Genomic DNA, 15,597 nt, shown 5'->3' with positions numbered 1-15,597 from the left:
TACTAGTCTTAATAACTATACATAAAACTTTCAGAACCACACTACTAGTCCTAATAACTATACATAAAACTTTCAGAACTACACTACTAGTCCTAATACCTATACATAAAACTTTCAGAACCACACTACTAGTCCTAATACCTATACATAAAACTTTCAGAACCACACTACTAGTCCTAATAACTATACATTTTTTCTTGTTGATTAATAACATTAACTAATATTTACAGTTTCACGTGACTTAACGTGTAGGATGAGACTATTTCATTTTCTTCTTTTCGTCTCTATGTACATGATGTAACTAAACTACAACCTTAAGAGGTGATATACATGCAGCAATTATGAAATTATTATCCTTGAGGAGAGCGAATCACCGTAGTCGAACTATGAAGTGCAGTTTCTTAGGATATGAAACAGTACGCCAATAAATTTGATGAAAAATTACCTTTACCAACATAAAATCTTGGGAATAATTATAAAATTTTGTGAATAAATATGGTACGTTAACAGGTTAGATATTTTTATCCTGAACAAATTTTTAATCAAAATAAGCGAATAACGTGAATTTTGTAAGCTGCAAGAACGAGCTCCTCACTGTGGGGTCGTGGGTATACTTTAAGAATGACACTATATGATAAGCCAAGAGTAGTGGGTGCTAATGAATAGCTTCTTTCTCTCTAATATATCAGATCGAATTAAATGTGATTATGTGCAAATACAGTTTTGTGTAGCTTTACACAAAAAATATGAAACAAACAAACCTTTACTCAAGCGTATTTTGTTTTTACTTTTATTTTGTAAAATTATGTATTAACTTAAACCTAAAGCAATACTAGATGTACTTCCACAAGGTGCCCGAAAGTGTTCTGTTTCAAGAGTAAATAAAACCAAAATTAAGAGTAACACATATTTTTATTTCTTGCTTTTGAAGTTCATATGTCATGATGTGTTGCAGCCTAGAGAATACATAATTCTTCTGGTTATCCATGGCATGCGCACGTTTTACTGACGTCACAGTAGTACAAATTGCAACGTTATGTGACGTCATTTTAGTGTCTACTGACTGACTGACAGACAACATACTACTGTATAGTGGTGTGAGTGGTTTAAAAAAATGATTCCTACAGGCGGCCTTTGGTCCCCTTTCGGGTAAACAAGAAAGTAGTCTGCACTACCATGTCTACAGTCTTTAAAAGAAAATTATGAAAAATTAAAAAGGTAAGTTTTCAGTGGCAAAATTATTATCTGAGAAGTAAAAGACATACACATATATATAAAGATGGATGTGTAAGTAGTTTCTGTATAAAACTGTTTATTCATTTGACGATGTAATTACTTTTGAACCGAAAATGTAGGGTTTTAGCATATTACGTTTTTATTAAGAAGCAATATAATTAATTGCCTTTATGACAGCGTATAAGTTAAATATGCATCGCCACAAATCCATGAATAATTAATTTATGGAATTGTCTATTTACATTTAAGTTTGCATTGAAAACGTCACAAGTAACTATGAATAGCAAGATAAATATTTCCGATGTCATGATGTAACCCCATGCATTACTATCTTGAATGTGTTTCTCTTTTACGTATATTAAGGTATAACGTGAGTTACAGCTTCAGTGACATGACAAAAGAAAGCGCATTGTGTGGAGATATTGATTTTCAGTGTCCTCACGCACATGACTTTACAACAATTACACCTAACGTTAGCTACCTTAAATCATTGTTGTAATGTATGATGGGATCCGCAAGACGATAATCTCCATGTAGTTCTAGGTTCCGCCTACTTTTAAAGTAGTTAGGTAATTTATACGTTCTTTCCTTTTGCCATATTTTGAGCAATTTTGTCTGCATGTTATTATAACATTGACATAAATATGTCATTTAGTAATGTATTACTTCATTTAAAGTATCACAAAGAGCTATTCAAACACGTTATTTGTGTTCAGTTTTAGAGCATTGATTTGTATTCTACAAATATGTTAATTAAACTGACTTCCCCAAATAAATACTCATTACCCGAAGCACAAAACACCTCTCATGTTACCTCTAGCTTTCTGAGCGAAACAACATTCAAATTTAACCTCATTCAACATTTTACTTGCTCAGCAGCTTGTTTGTAATAGAATATTATTGATTTTTTATTAAAATAAATAGTTCAAACACAAAAAGACAAGGTCACAATAGAGATTTTCATGATTTGCTCTCAACTTTAGTTTGTATTTTTATCTTTCCGAAATTATTATTAAATTTATATTTCACCTCTAAATATTTTCGCTTCTCTGGTTTTGTATTCCGATTGTTTCGTAATGTATATATTTTCATTGTTATTGAATTGATCTATGCATAAGTTTTTGACATTGCATACACTGTTGTGTTTTATTTATTCCTTTACCTTATTAGATGCCCACAGTTGCTCAACTGTAAGCTTGAAGGCTTTTGACGTTAAAAATAGGAGTTCGATACCTGCGATGGGCATAGAACAGATAACCCATTGAGTAACTTTGCGCTTAAAAATCAATTAACTGTGTTAGGTTGTTCTGGTGAAACATAAAAGGTAACATCATTGGATCACTGAATGAAAATTTCATTCTTTGATACGCAGCTCCGTCTTAACTACTTTGTGTTGAATATATAACTACAACTCAGTGCATGAGAAACTTTAACTTAGTTGTTTTAACTACCTAAATTCTAAATAAGTTATAAAAAATCTCTACAGCGCCTACACTGTTGAAAATGCACCTAAACTTTTGATCGAGTGCTTGATTAATAAGTGAAGCACTAAATGTTCCAGCAAAGCTCATTAGTAAATTGGTTTAGAGTTATATAAGGATTTGTCAGAATTATTTATGTCTGTCGTATTATGTATCATAGTCTCTGTCTTTCCAGAATTACATAAATTTAAATTTAACACAAAGTTATTGTATTTTATTTTACTTCTATTTTGATCAGAAGATTCATTATTGCCTACCTGCGAGCATGGCCTTTATTGATGTCACCCTTCTACTTATTGCCAATTCAAACTCTTTCTGTTTTCTCATTCATCTTGACCTTGTGAGGTTGTCGGCCCTTTAGTCATGTGAGGTTATAGATTTGACTAATCACTTTCTCATAAATGTGATTGGTTTGGCTAGCAAAATAATGATGCTTATCAAGTTAGTCAAGCTGTGGATCAAATTAAACATGCCATGGACTTCAAAGCTGTGGCTGGATTTGACAAGTTCCTTAAACTTGTATGTATTGTACATGTTTTTCTAAATTAAAATAAATATGTGAAGTTCTGTGTAAGTGTTTAGCCATTTCATTTTGTAGTATTGTTTCTTCTAATTGGCAATTTTATTACATTTGTTTGTTTGCGGTCTCATACAATAAGCTATGAGTTGTTATTGCCGTCTCTTTGGTTGCTTCTTCTACATATAATTCTTAAACACACCAACCGAGACTTTCGAACATTCGTTATTTGATTTCTTTAACATTTAGGTCTTTTGGATTATCAAACATATATCCATATGAATAAGAAGCAAGAAGTTAAAATGTGCATGTGGCAGCTAAGCAAAAGAACCTACAGTATACTAGTTCTGCTCCCTACCTCGTATATGTTTTTATTAATTCGTTATCTTTCTCAGATTGTAGTGAGGATTATTAACAGATAGGGGCAATAATATCACAGATTACTACAATCGATTTTCAGGAAGACTTCAAGAAATGCGATATAAACTCACTGGTAAGTTCTAGCTATTTTTTGATGAGTTTTTGATAGAAAGTAGAAGATTGAGAAATAAAATAATTTTTCACGCCAATGTCTTCTTTGTGATAAAACGATAAAAACCGGTACCAAAATGAAAGGATGAGTTTCTCATTTGAATATTATATTCTGTATTACTGTGCTGCGAAATTACTCACTCTCGGCTGAAAGGTGGTCTAATTTCTCTTGGTTGAATAATTCTTCTAACAAATTGCCAAATCTGTAACAAAAAATAGCCACAGACAAAATAACCTAGTGTCAGTTATTCAAGTGAGTTTTCTACTTTCTGCTAAACGTTCTAAGGTACTAATACTGCAAATATCCCCTGACAAATAAGAACCATTAGAGTCTGGTTTATCATTGGCTCTCAAATGATCTTTTCACTGAAAAACATGTTTAAAATCGTTAAGGAACTATAGACATCACTTGAGTGATAAAATTAAACATGGAAGATAAATGGTTGAGTGTGAATAAGTTAACTTTGAGTATCATACGGTGAGATATTTAGTGAGACGTATCGTCTAAGGCACTATTTCTTAACTTTTGGAGTACTGCAAGAACGTAGTGTTGTCTAAAATAATGGTCCTTAACCTTCTGAGCTCTGTAGGGATGTAGCTTTGTTTAACGTAGTGATCCTTAAACTTTTGAACTCTGCAAAGATATAACGTTTTCTAACGAAATGATCCTTAACATTTTGAGCTCTGCAAAAATGTAGCGTCGTCTAGAGTAGTGTCGTATAAAGTAGTTGTCTTAACTTTTTGAGCTCTGCAGGACCTTTGGACACGAATGACGTCCTCGAGAATCTCGATAGGAGTAGTTATGCATTTGCCTATAAAAAAGGGAGAAACACAGAGCACCATATCGCGCAAAACAAAACAACTGTGGCATTACTATTATTTTAACTAACTTACTTAACTTTAGATTGAATGAAAAGTTTTTCTTTATGATTATTACAAACAAAAACGTATATTTCGTCTCATAAAATTTGATCATTATTTAGTTCACTAGAACTTTTTGTATACTCTATTTTCTATGACTTTAACTTCAAGCTGACAATGCCTGTCATATTATTCAAACTATTTTTCGTATTTACTGTTTTTATTAAAGTAGTGAGCTTTTATGTAGGGAATTTGGTATGTGAACACTTTGTGTGTGAGAAATGTTTCGATGGCTCATATTCTCTGTATAATATATTACAGTATGCGAGTTTGTGAATTTTAGATTCCTTTACTATACACTTCTCTTTTACTACATCTTAAGATGTATATAATTCACCTGAGTGGAGGGGAGGGCAATATTTTTCTTGTAGTACATGCAGTCTACAACATTCTGCTTATACCACTGGATAGCAGTCTCCACACGTGACGGTGTTAACTTAATGTAGAACTGGTGAAAACGTTAGAGACTAGTAATTGGATGGTCGTATATGAAAGACATGTTTGTTTTCACTTAAGTTTTCAAGTTTGTGAGAGTAATTTCGAAGATCATCACAATGTAGTTGCCTAGAATTTCCATTTTTATATATTAAATTTAAAACGAAGCTCTCAAGGGATTTTGAAAAATAAAAGACTAGTACTCTGTTAGACAAAGGTAATTTATTTAATTGACATTTAGAAAGGTAACGAATATGATACCCAGTCGAGATCATTAATCACATGAGAAACTACGATTTTTGTGAAACTTTTGTAGAAAAGATACTGCTAATTAAATCGTTAAACATCAATTATCATTATAATATCATTATAATTTTTTTCCAAGCATGTATTTCTTGAATAACCCTTTATTTTATTGTTTTCTTTATTTGCACAATATAACCTGCTAATAATCTTTGAGATTATGTAATGTCACTTTCAAAAGCTTGTTGACAGTAAATGCAACGTTGAAAAGGTGTTTATGTGTCGTCTTGTTGTTCATGTGTCTTCATAATAGCATGTCATGTTTGGGTCACCATATTATTGACACGGAATGTGTGTAGCAATCACCAAATATATGAATTATTGGAGTCTAATATGGAGATTATTAATAGCACGTGAGTAGTATAGATGTTTAGATAAAGTTATGGGAGTCGACATTAATATAATAAAACTGATATCTTTACTACACTAAGTTGTAACTGCAATTGAAATTCTAAAATAAAATAAGGCTGTTTTTTGCAGACAAGCTTTGAATTCTGGTTAGTTTTCTCAAGTATAATATTTCTTATGGTGCTTATTAATTCAAAATTGCAAGAGACGAACTGAAGGAAATGAATCATAATTTCAAAGTAGTTTTCTTACATGAATATCTACAATCCCAAATTTATGAGCAATATATTTCAATTTTCAAATGAATATTAAAGACTCAATATAAATGAAAAACCATCTTCGCTGACAAAAATCCATAGCTGAACTTCTTGATTATTAGCACAAGTAGTTCTCAGTATTTAGAATAATGCACAAGGATAAATTGAATATTTAAAGATATTCTTGGAGAAGTTAGTGATAACCAAAAATATATAAGCACTTCTGAAAACCAAAGGTTATAATTTGTTTTTAAAAAAGGCAATTATCAAAATGATTAATTTCTTAAATCTACAGATTAAACATTGAAAACTGGATGAAAATTATCTAAAAGAGATAACATAAAGGGCACCAAGAATCATAGAAACACGATACGCTATGAGATATGACCATTTAAAGCTTAAATTCATTTAATATTAACTTCATTTACTGAATACAGTTGTTAATCATTTAAAGACAGTTTCCTCTTAAGTACGCCTAATCACAGTATACAATTCGTTATTGCATTAAAAATAAACTTGTACATTTTTATAGATGAACTCTAATTAATTAGTTTTCGGTAACGACAAGTAAATGACAGAATAGTTCAACTTGCGGGAAACGAGTTCGAATCTCGTCACTGAACATGCTCGCCCTTTCAACCATGGTGGCGTTATAATGTGATGATCACTCCCACTATTCTTTGGTAAGAGTAACTAAAGAGATTATTTTTTTGCTACGTATTAATCAACATGCATATTTGTGTTATAGGTATACTAGCCATATGTTAGATACACGCATCCAGAAGTCTTGAGGATTAACGGCACATTACCTTTTGAACTAGTCCTCTAATAATATACTGGAAGAACTAACAAAGTTCCTATATTGAAAACCTATAAAACGGAGTTCGAAATAATTTGCAGTAATATATGAATCTGCTTACAATTTAACTATTTTGCATCATGAATTAATAAGTTATCTTTGTATAAATGTATATTTATTAGTTTTTCATAAAAGTAACTTCAAAATATTGCAAACTTAGTTACAATTTATTTAAATGTTGGAATAATACATTTGTGAAATACAACTATAACACATCTCTGAATAAAGTATAGTGTGATTATTATGTGTTCAGTATCTCAAATATCTGAATATGACCACAATCTATTCTTCTTCTTATGTCTCTGCACGTACTTAATGATTCAAATCAGTGTTACTCTATGATTGTTTTCTGGTATATGCGAAGAGACAGATGTATAAACTGAATTAAAAACAAAAATGTTTTCTTTCTTTTTTTTTGCTAAAATGATTAAATGTGCTTTGAATTGTTTATATCTACAGTCAAAAAACGTTATTATCCTTTCATTATTCTTGTTCAGCAAGTTCATCTAATAAGTTGACATCCTTTTATTAGTCTTGTTCAACACGTTTGTCTAATAAGTTGACATCCTTTTATTAGTCTTGTTCAAGACGTTCGTCTAATAAGTTGACACCCTTTTCGAACGTGTTGAACAAGACTATTGAAAGGATGTCAACTTATTAGACGAACGTGTTGAACAAAACTAATAAAAGGATGTCAACTTATTAGACGAACTTGCTGAACAAGACTAATGTCTAATAAGTTGACATCCTTTCATTAGTCTTGTTTAACACGTTCGTCTAATAAGTTGACACTCTTTTATTAGTCTTGTTCACACGTTCGTCTAATAAGTTGACATCCTTTCATTCGTCTTGTTTAACACGTTCATCTAATAAGCAACTCGTAAAGAAATGTATATGAAATATTTTTTCTACACGTAAACAAATGACACGGTAAGCATTCAAGAATAGAGTTTCCTAGTTTCCCAAGGTCCTTATTTTGTTAAATTTTTTCTGCAATGGTGTTTCTTAACTGGTTCTCTAGAGGGTCATGAAAACAAATTTAACCTTTCATTAATGTATGTAAACACATATAAAATATTCTTCTTCAATCTGTGAGTAGTGGATTCGAATTCTATCACCGAACATACTCGCTCTTTCAGCCATGGCAGCGTTATAAGGTGATAGTCAATCCCAGTATTTTTTTTACAAAGAGTAGCTCAGAGTTGGCGGTGTGTGTGGTGTTGACTAGCTGCCTTTTGTCTTGTCTATCCCTCTAAAATTAGGAACTGCAACTGATTTTGATCAGTTCGTCGAAAAGGAGAGTAAGTACCAGCTACAATATATAGAGGTACTTAAAACAAGTTGTAGATAAACATTTTCATTTTGAAGATTCTATAGATTATGCAAATGTAATATACAAACTATCGGATGGAGACAAGTATGTTTATTTTTCACAGAAAACTTCATCCGGCTTGTCATAGTTTGAATCCAACTGATGTCGTCAATTCACACCCACACATATCTTTAGTACGAGTACTTTTGTAACACATTTGATTATTTATGTACAATAAACTTGTACATTTTGCTATACCTCTTGTAGATACACATAGTCAATTTGGAGTCATGATCCACATTCATTCTTCAATACAGGGTCTATCCAATAGGCTGACCCCGTGCACATTAGGTTTATGTAACTTGCACTAATTTGATTTCGCCCTTTCAGCCGTGTGGGCGTTATAATGTGACGGTCAATCTCACTATTCGTTGGTAAAAGAGTAACCCAAGAGTTGGCGGTGGGTGGTGATGACTAGCTGCCTTCCCTCTAGTCTTACACTGCTAAATTAGGGACGACTAGCGCAGATAGCCCTCGTGTAGCTTTGCGCAAAAATTCAAAAACAAACAAACAAACAAACCAATTTGATTTATACGAAAAATAAATAAAGGGGTAACATAGCAGTTTATAAAAAAACAAAAAACTATTCGTTAAGTTCCCATCGTCTCGTCGAGTTAATGTTAATGGACCTCAACATGGACGTCGTAGGTCTGCATAATATATATATAATAGAAAGAAGCAGCCATGTATAAAAACTCATTGATTTTTTATACTATCCCCGAAATACTTTCGAGATATTCTTATTGACCTAATGAAAAGTAATCGATGCACCGTTAAAGGAAAACCTTGTTTCTAAAATGGAAGAGTGTGTAGCACATTACTTTTGATGGAAGAGTGTGTAGAATATTACTTTTGATGGAAGAGTGTTTATAGCATATTACTTTTTGAGATTGTACACGAGAGAAAAAAAATAATAAAAAATCTAAATAATTTTGCCATCACAAAAACAGTGAAGGGTTTGTGGGAAGTCAAATTTTAAGAGTTTCGGTTATAAAATTCAAGAGGAGAAACTATTGTCTTCGTTGTGTCAGTCACAGTTACTAGACTTGCGTTTTCAAAAGTTGGTAATAATAGTTTCCTCAGATTCAAATTTAAATGAACTTTAAAGTGAAAACTGGTTGCATACTAGAAGTTTTTACTGCACTTTAATTCAAATGATTTTTTTTCCTGTCATATCTTTAAGACTGTTGAAACTAATAGCTAATAGTTACAAAATGACAAAAGTTTCTTATATGTCTCATACAAATACCTGGATCGTTTTTCAAGACAAATTGTGAATTGAAGGTGATGTATGGTATTAGTCGTTTCGTATTGGTTTTATAGGTCAACTTGTAAGAGTGGCTTGTTCATATATGTGGACCTACTCTAATTGTCTTAAAGTACATACCTTTTTATGGCTGTTGATAATTTTTGTTCATTTCCATGTGGATATTTACGTTATTTGTTTATCTATGTTTCATGATTCAAATTCAAATATTTATATTTTTATCATATCATCCTATAAACAGTACAGTTGGTCAAACAAGTAACTCGGATTACAGTCGTCCTAAGAAAAGTTTTATTTGCTTTTGTTGAGGGAGGAGGAGTAATTAGATGAGATTACTGAATTAAAACAACACATACAATGGAGTTTAGCAAGAAATGATTTAGAAATATATTACCATGAATATACATTCAGATAATTACTTACACTTCCATAAAATGAAGGATAGATAAGAACAGTGTGTCTTTTATTTCAACTATAACTTTTCTGTTCACTACAAGGAATCGAACCTCAAATTTTTGTGCTGCAATTCTGTAAACGAACCCTTTACCTATCGGAGGACTCATCTAAATTTTTCAATCTTTTTTAGGTATTTTCACAATTGTAATATCCTGTCATTTATTTGTTTTGCAATATTTAAAAAAACAAATAGTTTTATTCTTATATCATCAGTGAAATGCAGGATAATTTATAATCACACGCATGTCTTCTGAATTGGATGTAAATTGTAAGTCTACGGTATTAAATACTGTGTCTTAAAAAAGGAAAATAATAATGTTAATTAAATTGCTTTTTCTGTATTCTTTTCAAACATTCTTAGTACTTAATATTAGCTTCAGATCAGAGTAAGCTAGCTACTTAGATCAAAACTAAAAATCAACCCGGTCATGAATATAGCTAATTAAATATAAGTATCTTAAGTTCATACTTATAAAAAGTTAGAATACACTATTTATCAGTTGGGTAACTTTGCTTAATTTCGTATAGAACAGTGGGGGTTGTTTTCACACAAGAAAACTGGGTTCGAATGTCATACAAAAGAAAATTATTTCGTTGGTTTAAGCTGGTTTCATCGGAGCACTAATTAACTGTAGTATTGTTTAACCTTTGCTTTAATCGTAAAAAAAACATAACGTCAGATTTGTTTGCTTGTTTCAGTATGTTCGGGTAAAGCAACTTAAAGGGCTATATTTGCCTATAACTCTCCAAAATTTTGAACTGATTAGTAGGGCAGATACGTAACAATAAAGGTGTTGACTTGTAGCAGAAAGAGCGAAATTTTGGTATAATTTATAATACATAAGGAAGCAAGTTGTCATACAGGATATTCCTGCCGAAGTCATGGATCGAACCTATGGGTGGACTGTATGTTTACTCCTGTTTGTTTTCAAAAAGTTGTTTTTGGATATTATATTGCCCTTCTCCTTCTAAATTTAGTCTTTTCAGTTTTACAATTTATTTATGCACCTTTTACAAAACTTTAAATCCGTGTATGAAAATTTGGGACCCAGTGATGGTGAATATATTTTTTCTTTCATTAAAACTTGAAATATGAAGTTGTAAAATGATGAAGTATCAACTTCTCAAGGTTTTGTGTTAAAAAAGGTGTAAAAAAAATTGTTGTATATTTTACAATAAAAACTGTAAACTAAGGTATATGTGTCTCATGAATTGCTGATATACAAAATTTCAGTTCTAAGCATTTTTATGGACTAGATTTAGAGCGAAATTTCTAGTGTAATATTTATGTATTATCATCCAAGTCATATCTCTACCCCTATTTAATATAAATGCACATGTTCCACAATGTTTTGTTATTTAACCACGTTTTATAATTGCATTTGCCTGCATCCATTGACCTTATTTATGCCATTTACCCCAAATTATTAAACTGTTTTGAAACATCTCAATGGAAACCTAATGATCATAATTTCACAAAAAAGTATCGTTGTTATTTATAAAAATAATGGATACGATACAATAAGAATTATATTTGAAGAAGTTGTATAATCAGTCACAAATACGTTTTGCCTTTGCACAGAATATTTGCATTACCACTTTTCTTTCAAAGACAGTAGTTTCAAACAGCAAAACACATTATTACCAGTTACAACGTTTTGGATAAATGAATTACAACAATGTTACCTGATTCGATGTCGCCTAAATATGAATTTAACCCAGTCTTGTGGTAAGGCATATTTCAGAATTGTTAAGAAAAGCATGTGCGTAAAAGTTAAGTATACTTTTTATTTTGCGTGATACTGTCCTATTATTTAAGCAGCATTATTCTTCATGTGATTTTAGGTCACTAGAAGAAAGGAGCATGTTCAATACTAGAGTAACGATGTGTTATTTGACTCGCTGTTGCATCAAGGCAACGATTGTATGTTTTGTAGTAATTTTTTCAACTTTAAGTATAGTTTGTAAAATATAGGAAGTAGAATGAGTAAACTAGATATTTTGAATCACATTTCAATACGTGTGATATACATATGCACGTAATGATGGCTACTCTCGACATGATCTTACATGGCATTCACTTTTAAGCAGGAAACTTTGTTCTTACAGTTTGCTTCGATGAAGTTGGTACATCCTAAAACAATTTTACATAAATGTTCATGCTTTCTCCCAGAAACGAGCATATCATACTATTTTTGTCACATATCCACTCGAATAAGTAGACGAGAGGGAAGGCAGCTGGTTAACAGCACCGGGCGCCAAATCTTAGGCTATTCTTACTTGACCGAATACTGGGAGTTGGCTGTTATTATTATAGGGCGCTTGCGTTTTCAACACGGCAAGGGGACGCGAATCTTTGGATTCACAGTGATGGCACTCTAATCAGTAAGACACGCCCGGTCCGATAACGTTAGATTGTCTCACATAAGAAATGCATTCAGTATGATGATAAACTAAAAAAGCAAGATAACACTTGAAACTTGTTATATATTACTACATAAACTATTATCATTTAATTTAAAGAATACATATTATGTTTTATACATTTTTCTCACTTTTAAACTTTAGTTAATTATTTCATACTACTATAATAAACTGAGCGATTTTTGTGAAAAACCTTTTGTGTGCATCAATATCAATCAAATGGTACAGCAAAGATAAATTATTTATAATAAGGATTATTAACAAATAATAGAAAACAACCAAGTAACGCTTCTACAGTTGTAATTATCTGATGTATATGCATATCTTATAATTTTCATTAAAGTTTCCAGCAACAGTTAATATATCTTCAGTAGCCTAACATCACGTATACTTGTCCTTAGTGAGATTCATTTAAACAATAAATACATTAGATATTATTTTCCTGTGGTACAGTTTAGAACCTCAATTTTCAATTTCACACGTACATATTTTACGTACATTATGGTTTCAATTTCCAAAATTTAAGTATCCGTCCAAATTTATATAGTGTCTACAGACTTAATGATAAATATTTATATATTAGTGCATGAAATATTATAATTTATTTAACAAATATATATGTGTTCTAGCTATTAGATAATGTAAGCGGCTATACTTCGTCATGAGATTTTCAAGATTTTGAAATAACATCTTGGAACTTGCAGAAATGAAGAATATAACTAAGGAAGTGTGTAACTCTTCTTTCGTTTTCTGAGAAACCCACTTAAGTAGTATTTATGGAACACTTTATGTCCATTAGTAATTCCACGCACTGCGATGGAAAAATGCTCATTGTATTTGTTGTTTCTAAATTATTCTAGTGATCTAAAAAGGAAAGAAAACTCCAATGAAGGTTTGATGTATTTGAAGATTTTCAGCTTGACATCACAAAATAAGTCAAGAAAGAGAAAGCAACAAAAATAGGAGTACTGTTATTCCAAAGTCACTAGTTCGTGGGTTTATCACCATCCTTTTTGTGTTGCCTTCTCGGTTGCAACTGTTCTCAGTTGATAACTCTACATTTATGAATTTGTCCTGAACATAGGATGTTTCACTATTTACTGTGACATACTGATATAATAAATATGCCTTTTACGTTGGCATGTTTTTCTCATGTAAAGGTTCAGTACTAATTATGCTATCAGATTACCACGTTAAATTAATTTGTAAACTATACCAGAATCTACAGTAAATTCCAATAGATCATTCTTTGAAAGAAGATAGTTTAGTATTATTAAGAAAATATTCGTTATTTAAAAATATGTTAAAACTTATTTTTGTGTCAAGGCTTAACGTTTTCTTCATACATAAATCGAAACAAATATTTAGATATAAAACGTTGAATTTTCTAGATTTGCTTAACACACGTACTTAATTGCATAGTTTTGAAGATTATATCTGTACTCTATGATATTAAGAGGTCATATCCTAAACATATTATGATATAAAAATAGTCTTCATTGACAAAACTTCTCAAAAATGTTATGAAATATCACTTCTGTTAATTTACAAATATATACATATCAAACGTTTGAAAAGGGTTTAGGCTACCATAGAGCTACATATTAGTAGCGTAGATTTGACACAAAATGGATACTCTAATTTTATGATATACACGTTTCCTTTTTACATAAAAGCTGCTTTAGTAACAGAGTTGAAAGAATAGGAATATTTCCGTTCATAACATGCTAAAATCCATTGAGAGTAGCAAGCTATCGACTTACGTTATAGTGAACAATTTAGCATTAATTGAGCATATTTTCGGAAACAGAACAAATTTCAACAGATACGGTTTATCTCTCTAGGTGTTATTAAATATGATGTGCATGTAAATAGGTTCAGTATCTAATAAATGCCTTGTCGAAAGGGAAATTTCCTGCGTTTTTCTTAAATGTGTCATTTCTTTTGTATTGGTATCAAGCATTATGGTAACACAAAACAATTAGTTTTATTGCCTGTAGCCCTGTGTTAATAGCAGTAAACATCCTAAATAATTACCTTTGTTGAATCAAAGATAAACACTAACACACAAAATTTTATTCTAGCGAATGCTATTAGTTGAATATGAAATAATGACATTCTGTGTAAGATCCTGAAAAGAAGACAATATTATAAGCTCCTAAAAATATTTTACACTTAGACATTAAATATCTTTAATGATTTCTATATGTTAAAATTGCAAATTGCTTGTCTAGGTTAAAGTTTTAGCTTCATATTAATATGGATTATAACCAGTTGAACTATATTCTGATGTAAAGTTTATATAGATACTAGCTGGCTTTTACCTACCTTATAACTTTTTGCATTTGTCTATATGTGTGAGTTATTAATGCATATTAGTTAAAGTAGTCTTGTTATTCTTCATTTAGTGTTGATGATGTCGACCCGACTCATAATACTTTCTCTCAGGTTATAAAGTATTTAAATGGTCTATCAGAACTTTTTAAAAAATTATCATAACAAAACACTGACCCCCACTGAAAAAAAAAAGCCTTGAAGAAAAATGATACCTGAGATATTCAAATTCAAGAGACAAGATATATATTTCCTGTTAGTGTATTAGGAATAAATCCATATAGTTAGAGTTTTGGATAGCAGAAATAAATATATATTTAAAATTCATTAGATGGAAGGAAACGCTGGCTAGATTTGTGACCATTTTAGCATGCATGGGTTTTTTAGTATATATCAATAATTGCTGACTATGCATTTCAAAGATATATTTATATAGCTTTTATATATTAGGTCGTCAAGAAATTAATGTCGCATTTTTTAGATGAAAAAACCCGAACAACTTATATATCAAAACAAAACATTTATTCAATGAAATAATTCCATTCTTATCGATAATGCTTTTCCATCTTACAATCAGGTTGTTAATGCCCTGATTAAAGACATCACTTGGCTTTGAAGCAAAAACATGTCGATGTCCTCTTTAATACCTTCCACATTTGCATACGTTTTCCTATTAAGATGGTGTTGCAGCGTACGAAAATGATGGTAATCTGATGGTGCCATATCTGGAGAATATGGTGGGTGGGGGGAGAACTTCCCAACCAAACTCCATAATTTTGTGTTGCGTCAAACGTGCTACATGTGGAGGTGCATTGTTCTGGAGAAGAAGAACACCCTTTCGATTGACGAGTGAAGG

General features: G+C 31.2%; 1 protein-coding gene across 1 annotated transcript in view; it reads left to right on the top strand.

Moving 5' to 3' along the window:
- LOC111085819 (blastula protease 10-like) overlaps positions 1 to 15,597 on the top strand; it is a gene marked incomplete at its 3' end in the record, with an annotated part of 68,245 nt that overhangs the window by 18,472 nt on the left and 34,176 nt on the right. Inside the window, exon 3 of the mRNA XM_022386158.1 lies at positions 3,630 to 3,731. The remainder of the gene's footprint in view (positions 1 to 3,629; positions 3,732 to 15,597) is intronic.

The sequence above is a fragment of the Limulus polyphemus genome, unplaced genomic scaffold (assembly GCF_000517525.1).
Source record: "Limulus polyphemus unplaced genomic scaffold, Limulus_polyphemus-2.1.2 Scaffold640, whole genome shotgun sequence".
NCBI lineage: Eukaryota > Metazoa > Arthropoda > Merostomata > Xiphosura > Limulidae > Limulus > Limulus polyphemus.
The sequence above is the reverse complement of the archived record's forward strand: the minus strand, read 5'-3'. Positions and strand labels throughout refer to the sequence as shown.